Raw genomic sequence first — 8,177 nt, 5'->3', positions numbered from 1 at the left:
AGACAGCTGTTGATAAACACTTGTATCTTCTGGATAATGGCTTTCGTAGTTTTCCACGTCTCCGCCCCATACAGTAGAACTGTCTTCACATTTGTATTGAAAATTCTAACCTTGGTGTTGGTTGACAATTGTTTTGAGTTCTAGATGTTCTTCAGTTGCAGATATCCTGCTCTTGCGTTGCCGATCCTCGCCCTCACATCTGCATCTGATCCACCGTGTTCATCAATGATGCTACCCAGGTATGTAAAGGTTTCCACATACTCCAAAGCTTCTCCGTCAAGTGTAATTTGATTGGTGCATATTGTATTGTATCGAAGAGTCTTACTTTTCCCTTTGTTTATATTGAGACCTACTGCTGCTGAGGCTGCTGCTACACTGGTCGTTTTCTCCTGCATTTGTTGTTGCGTTTGTGATAGAAGAGCCAGATCATCCGCGAAGTCTAGATCGTCCAGCTGCATCCTACCTGTCCACTGTATCCCGTGATTTCCTCCAGTTGTTGAAGTCTTCATGATCCAGTCGATCACCAGGAGAAAGAGAAAGGGTGAGAGTAAGCAACCTTGTCTAACACCGGTCTTTACTTCAAACGAGTCGGTGAGTTGCCCTCCGTGGACGATTTGGCAGTTTAGTCCATCATAGGAGTTCCGTATGATATTGACTATCTTCTCAGGCACGCCGTAGTGTCGAAGAAGCCTCCATAGTGTCGTTCTGTCCACGCTATCAAATGCCTTCTCGTAGTCAATGAAGTTGATGTAGAGTGATGAATTCCATTCGATTGATTGTTCCACAATGATACGTAGAGTTGCGATTTGGTCTGTACACGATCTATCCTTACGAAATCCAGCTTGTTGATCTCGAAGTTGGGCGTCCACGGAATCCTTCATCCTGTTTAACAATACTCTGTTGAAGACTTTTCCTGGTATTGAGAGAAGAGTGATGCCCCTGTAGTTGTCGCACTTGCTGAGATCGCCTTTCTTTGGTATCTTGATCAGAAGTCCTTTTTTCCAGTCTATTGGTACTTGTTCTTCATCCCAAATCTTACTGAAGAGGATGTGGAGTATCTTGGCAGTTGCTGCTACATTTGCTTTCAGTGCCTCTGCCGGGATGTTTTCTGGTCCCGCTGCTTTGCCGCTCTTGATTTGTCTAATGGCCATGCTGATCTCTTCAATTGTTGGTGGGCCAACATCGATTGGGAGGTCCGTGGGTGCTGCTTCGATGTTGGGTGGGTTCAGTGGAGCTGGTCGATTCAAGAGTTCTTTGAAGTGTTCTACCCACCTGTTTCGTTGTTCTTCAATGTCGGTGATTACTTTGCCTTCCTTGCTCTTCACTGGTCTTTCTGGCTTACGGTAATTTCCAGCAAGTTTCTTTGTTGTATCATACAGTTGTCTCATGTTTCCCTCTCTTGCAGCCTTTTCCGCTGTCATTGCTAAATCTTCCACATATTTGCATTTGTCGGTTCTGGTACTCCTCTTCTCTTGCTTGTTTGCTTCTATGTATTCGGCTTGTGCCTTGGCTTTTTCCGCTCTTGTTCGGCTGATATTGATCGCTGCCTTCTTGTTCCTCCTTTCTTCAATTTTATCCAGTGTACCAACAGTGGTCCATTCCTTGTGATGGTGCTTCTTTTGACCTAGAACCTCTTGACATGTTGAAACGATTGCTTCCTTGATACCTATCCAGTTGCTCTCCATGGTAGTCCCCTCTCCATTGAGTAGATCATGAAAGGCCTGGAACCTGTTGCTGAGTACTATGTTGAATTTGTTGAGTTTGTCAGCATCTCGAAGAAAGGCCGTATTAAACTTCTGTGATGTTGTCCGCGCCGTTGTCCAGTGCTTCTTGAGTTTTAGTTTCATCTTGGCGACCAGCAAATGATGATTGGATGCTATATCAGCTCCTCTTCTGATTCTCACATCCTCCATCGTCCTCCTGAACTTTTTGTTGATGCAGATATGGTCGATTTGATTCTGTGTAGTGTGATCCGGTGAAATCCAAGTGGCTTTGTGTATGTTTTTGTGTGGGAATATGGTGCCACCTATGACCAGTTTATTGAAGGCACATAGGTTTGCAAATCTCTCACCATTTTCGTTCCTTTCTCCCAGTCCATGTCGTCCCATGACGTCTTCGTATCCAGTGTCGTCCTTTTCAACCTTGGCATTGAAATCTCCCATCAGAATGGTCAGGTCCTTGGTTGGGCACTTCTCGAAGATCGACTGCAGCCTATCGTAGAATTGGCCTTTAGTGTCTTCATCGTAGTCGTTGGTAGGCGCATAGCATTGGATGACGTTCATTGTAATGCCCTCTCTCTTTGTTTTGGAGGAGGCTTTGATGATCCTTGGTCCATGAGATTCCCATCCAATAAGTGCATTTTGTGCTTTTCTGGACAGCATCAATGTAACTCCTTGTGTATGTGGGGCATTTTCTTCTTCATGACCGGAGTATAACAGAAGTTCCCCTGAAGATAGTCGTTGTTGTCCAACCTGCGTTCCGAGTGTGTTTCACTGATTCCGAGCACCTCCAGGTTGTATTTTCTCATTTCTGCAGCAATTTGGAAGACTCTTCCGGTTTCCCATATTGTCCGGACATTCCATGTACCTATAAAAATTGTCGCTCTGGTTGTTAGAAGGTGCATCGGCCTCATGACTTCCGAAGGAACTCGGCTTTCATCATGAGACGTCATAATTATTCCTTCTATTCCCAGGGCAGAGTTGGAATGGTTTGAATGATTTTTTCTGGTTAGCGTTTTTTTAGCGAGTTGATTTTCTACGGGATGGGGTCGCTAACTCCATGCCCAACCCTCCTACAGAATGCTTTAAGTTATTAGAATCTTATTAACGACTGCTGATGAGTTTTCGAATGCTTAAATGTTACTTTTAATTCCAGTTCATTAACATAAAGCCATCCAACTGGATTTTCTTACTCAAAATATAGTACACCTGTGACCTAAACAACATGAACTATATTGTGAGTTCAGTTTCAGATATTCGGATATTTACAGATATTTTGTGAAAAATTGTTTAAATAAATTTATACAGTCGTTTTAAGTGTAGAAAGAATAAATGAATGTAACTAGTACAGCAATTATCTCATTTTTATTTGAGATGAAGACTGATAAGTCAAAACAGAGAATTTTATGGTAATAATAATTCTGTATCAACAGCGTTGTATTATGTTTCGGCCCTTCTCACTCAGTTAAAAGTACCCTAAACAATTAATAAAGCACAGTAATACTGACATGAGAGACGGTAACCAGTTTCCTACCAAAAGTTTTTTGACTACCTTTTTGTTTGAATTCCATACAGTAAGAAATTAATGTTCTAACCAATTTGTTTGATATATTAATCTTTACGCCATTTTTTAAATATTCATATAATAGGAGACAATTGTTTTGAAACCTGATTTCATACTACCCACTTAATATTAACAAATAATAACCTTTGGGACAAACAAAAATATCCTAAGCTGATTTGTATATGTGCTGTAAAGTTTATGAGTTTAATTAAAAAAATTGACTTTTCCTTATTTCAATAGAGTTGCGTTGATGCCCCTCCAGCTCATTGGATATCAGCACCGGTGGCATTAACACCAAATCGTGACCTAGTTCATAGTTGTTCTTCTATAGAGAACGAAGTTTGTTTATTGGTTAGCCAAGTACAAGGTAGAGACTTTATCACTTCAGCACAATATGCTCCGAAATGTTATATAAAATCACTTGATTACGCACCTTCAATTAGAACCTCATTTAATGAGATTGGTAACCCACCCAAACCGCCGGTAAGTGCTTTTTTGTTTAACCCTTACTACATCTCCAAAATAGAGAAACCAGGTTTCAATTTGTGATAAAAAAAAGTACTTCGATGTATTTTACTAAATTACAAAATCTTACAACCTCATTTATTTGTGGTGCTTTTAATTATGTATTTTTAATTAACTTGAAATATTTGTCAGCTGTAAGTCGCTGATAATTTAGTCATAATGACAAATTTTGAACAGTAGCGGATGTCTTTACTAAACAATCTACCAGGTGATGGAAGTCAGTCATTGTTTGGAGAATCATCAACACTATCGTCCATACATTGTAGAAGCAACAGTGATGAACTTCACCATAACAAGGTTTTTACGAGTTGGATAAGTAGCGGGTATTTGAGTGCTTATTTTCATGCTTCGTAAACAAGGTAACTGTCATTACGATCATTACCAACGGTATATGCTCTTCCAATGGCTAAAGAAATTAGTTAGAATAATTTATTTCGGGCACACAACTCAAGTGGTGCAGCCAGCTATCAATCAGTGAGACAGGAATTAGTATTTACCATGGAAGTAAATATTTAGGCGGATGAGTCATTGTCAGTTAAGTATGTATACAGGTGGTTTAAGCGATTGCATGAGCGAAATATGTAGGCTAGCACATATATACAACCATACATTTTGGAAGGTTAATTATATGAAAATATAAACGAATTATTAAGGGTTATAACGACACATTTTAATAAACATGGCTCATAACTGGCAATGGGACCTAGGATCCTGTTTGGATGTCGTCTACTGGATGTACCTGCATCTCAGCGTTGAAGTCAAACCAGGACTCAAACACAGTACCTTTGATCTTAAACTCTGATGTGTTCTCCTCTTACCTACTTAGTTCAGACAGCCACAGGGTTTGAATCTTACTGTCGTTGACGTTAAGAGCCACAAATGAGTGTCTTAATAAAAATCAACTCTAAGATCCAAGTACATCCAGATGATGGGCCAAGGGCGGGGATGAATTCTATTTTTTATTTGTGTGAATCTGCTTGTTTCTAGTGTTAACGCCTGAGTTTTGATTAGTCACTTTTGGAATATGTGGATCCTTAGCAAATAGCTTCAGTATTGCCATCAGGTCACAAATGTTTAAGTAAGGATCAAGACCTTATTATCAACAACCTATACAAACGAAGAAGCATTTGAGAGAAGACCCTTAATATAACTAAAAAAAATTTAAGACTAAATAACCGTTGAGGTTCTTCTCCATCAAACAAAATGGTATCATATTGCTAACGTTCACTTGATCTTTCTCTAATTCATAAGTTAACTTTCAAATAAACTCTATAATTATCGATCAATCTCTTTTAATCATATTTACAATTCAAATTTTAGGTTAATTTATTATTAGTTAATGTATCATTATCATCTAGTTGATCACTGTTCATACTTTAGATATTCGATTTTTTTTTGTTTTTAAAAAACTGACAAAATTAGTGTATTATAAATTTATTAATTAGTATTCATGATTATTCAGTAGACAGAAATATAAAAAGTGTTATGTAAGACTGGAACTAAAAAAGGGACAACATGATTTAATGAAAAGTCGAATTAGGATATTTATCGACAAGCCCTTAATTAAATGGGACTATAATGTAAGGAAATTTATTGAGTGAAATTCTTTATTATTTTATGATAGATATGATGTGATGGGAAATAAAGGGATTTTTCTATTTATCACAATAGAATAGTACTACTTAGATGCTAGATACACGTATAAACACATACATATAATATCCGACCGACTATTTTAAAACCAAATAATAAGTTAAGATTACAGTCTGTTGATACAAAGTACAGAACAGTCACACAAAGTGAAATCAGAATAAAACTATGATGAAATCATTGATAGAATAGATTTATGATACTATTTAATTATGATATATTTTTTATACATGACGGTTTGTATTCGCCTACTAGGCCATCATAATTTACTTTCACTGGCCACAAATCATTCTTCTTTGTTAGTGTAATTAGTTGTCACTTGCTGACTGACTTACGTTGCATGGAATTAATGCATAAGATAATATACACGTTTACTATAGAGAGTAAGGATATTGTCATAAAGCTAATGGATTTTGAATCCGAAGTACTTATAATAAAATGAGTGATGGGGAATGATATACAATGTATCTAGACGTGTATTTTTTGCAGCTTATTTCCTCAAACAGCTGTTGAGAAATATTAGTATGAACACATACGAATTTACTTTCTTCATCAGTCTTTCTTTTCTGTAAAATAATAAACTAAATATCTGCACCGTGATAGTAGACTATAATTGTTCAAATGACTGAGAGCAATACTTAGAGACATCAATTTCCCATGTATGTTTAGCTGTCAACAGTATTTTATGAACAGAACATTTATCGTATCCTGTTTAGTAGAGAAAATTTGTTTGAATCCTAGTTTTCTGTAGTTGCTTTAGTCTTCACAAAACATCACTGAGAAACATTTATCACCACAGCTAAATATCTAAGTTGTCAGCATTGTCAACTTTAAGCGACTTGATTGACACGCAAAATTAAGGGTCATATTTACTTAGACTAAGTTAGATTCAACTGCGTTGGATAACGCCACATTTACTCTGAAATTCCAAACCATTTCTATTAGTCAGTTGCCTTTTCATACATATTTTGTGGCTTCTGAAATAAGATCAAGGCTGGAAAATAGAAAAACGTTAAGAAGTATTTTGTGTTCTTATTGATATGGTCCAGTCTTTTTCTCGTTTAATGACAAGGCAAACGAAAGACTGAAGTAAAAATGAATTAGTGAAGTCAACTGAATAATTCAGGAGTAGCTTTATTTTCTTAGCATTATTCCTGAAAAAGCTAATCCAGATAGGATTCTGGTTGACTTATTGAAAACCAAAAGTAACTAATTACGAAGTTAGGAAATCTCTGTAATACATAAAAGCTCTTTCTGTAGTCGAAATTTTTGCCCTCGTCAGAATACTTATTGATCTTCATAATTTAAATGAGATGATTGTTTTTGCAAGGTCATATTACCAGTCGTGTAGAAAAGGACTCAGACGGGATATTCTAAGTTATTCAAATGAAAAAAATCCGAGCTAAAATCCAGACAAGCAGCAAAGTGGTTAATAATAAGACTACCTGACAATAAACTTCTCTGAGAAACACTACTAATAATTGTTATGTCACAATCATACCGAATTAGTGAAGTGCAAAACAAGCCAAATGTAACTGACTTGATAAGTTTATACATTTTTGATATTGTAAAGTAGATAAAATAAAATAAGAACATATATATATATATATATAATACAGAAATCACAATTCATTTTTCTGAAATTTTTATTTGATTTTAAAAAATCTCAACACAAATAGAATTTCGAAGATAACCTAACTGCTACAGTGAGTGAAGTGCGTATATGGATCAACAAAATAATAGACGACAGCTAGTCAGAATTCATCACAGATATGAAGATCATAATATATATTTTTTGGAACTGATGCATTAAAAAAGACTATGCTTAATGGTTTCTTCTTTTAAGTAAAATGAACTTAATATAATCTTTTATGTGTTGAATTTAATTTGCTTCTATTATTTCTTAATACTGTGCTTAAAAGTGAGAAGTGTGAGTTTTTCTTGCATACTAAATGTCTATAGGGAAAGTAATTGGAATAACTGTATACGCACTCGATTATGATTGCTCATAGATAAACGAACTTAATTCGAGTCCAGGAGAGAACACCAACTCAGGGATGCAGTAAATCCAGCTGCCGAACCCCATATAGGACGAAACGCGCATCTTGGATTCCACTTCTAGCCAGCATCCATCTGTCCTTAAGTGGACTATATATCTTGACAAAGTAAATTACTAACTGAATTCTTTTTACCTATTTACTAAAGATGTGTGTTATGGTCTTGACGATATTTTAGACAGATGAAATGAAGGAGATAAGCGTACTTTCAAATTAGAAGACAAAAAAATGTGCACAGTTTTATTAGTTAATAGTGATAAACGTTCAAATGATCATTGGGAGATAGATTTTTATTATAAAAGCATGGTAAACATTTTGCTGTAGATAACTTTATCACATTTGTGATCATTTTTATTACTAGATGAAGCTCTTTAGTTTCATGCAAATATACAAAGTTAAGTAAGTCAATTATTAAATAAATTAGATACTTTGTACAGAAACCGACCAGTTTAAATCACTTTTGCAAAACAGAAGAACGGTGTTTATGTTTGTGAAAGATATAAGGGATTTACTTGAGAAGAGGGAAGAGGCAAAGAATAATTAATTAAATCTAGCGAGAAATAAAATAAACCACAGTTTAAGTGTAGTCTAATTTAAAAAGGCTATACTACAGAATGCAAAGTATAAAGTAATGTGAAAACATAGTGACCATAGACATTACAT

This window comes from Schistosoma mansoni, chromosome 1, assembly GCF_000237925.1.
Source record: "Schistosoma mansoni strain Puerto Rico chromosome 1, complete genome".
In the NCBI taxonomy this organism is placed as follows: domain Eukaryota; kingdom Metazoa; phylum Platyhelminthes; class Trematoda; order Strigeidida; family Schistosomatidae; genus Schistosoma; species Schistosoma mansoni.
This window is presented reverse-complemented; position numbering follows the sequence as displayed.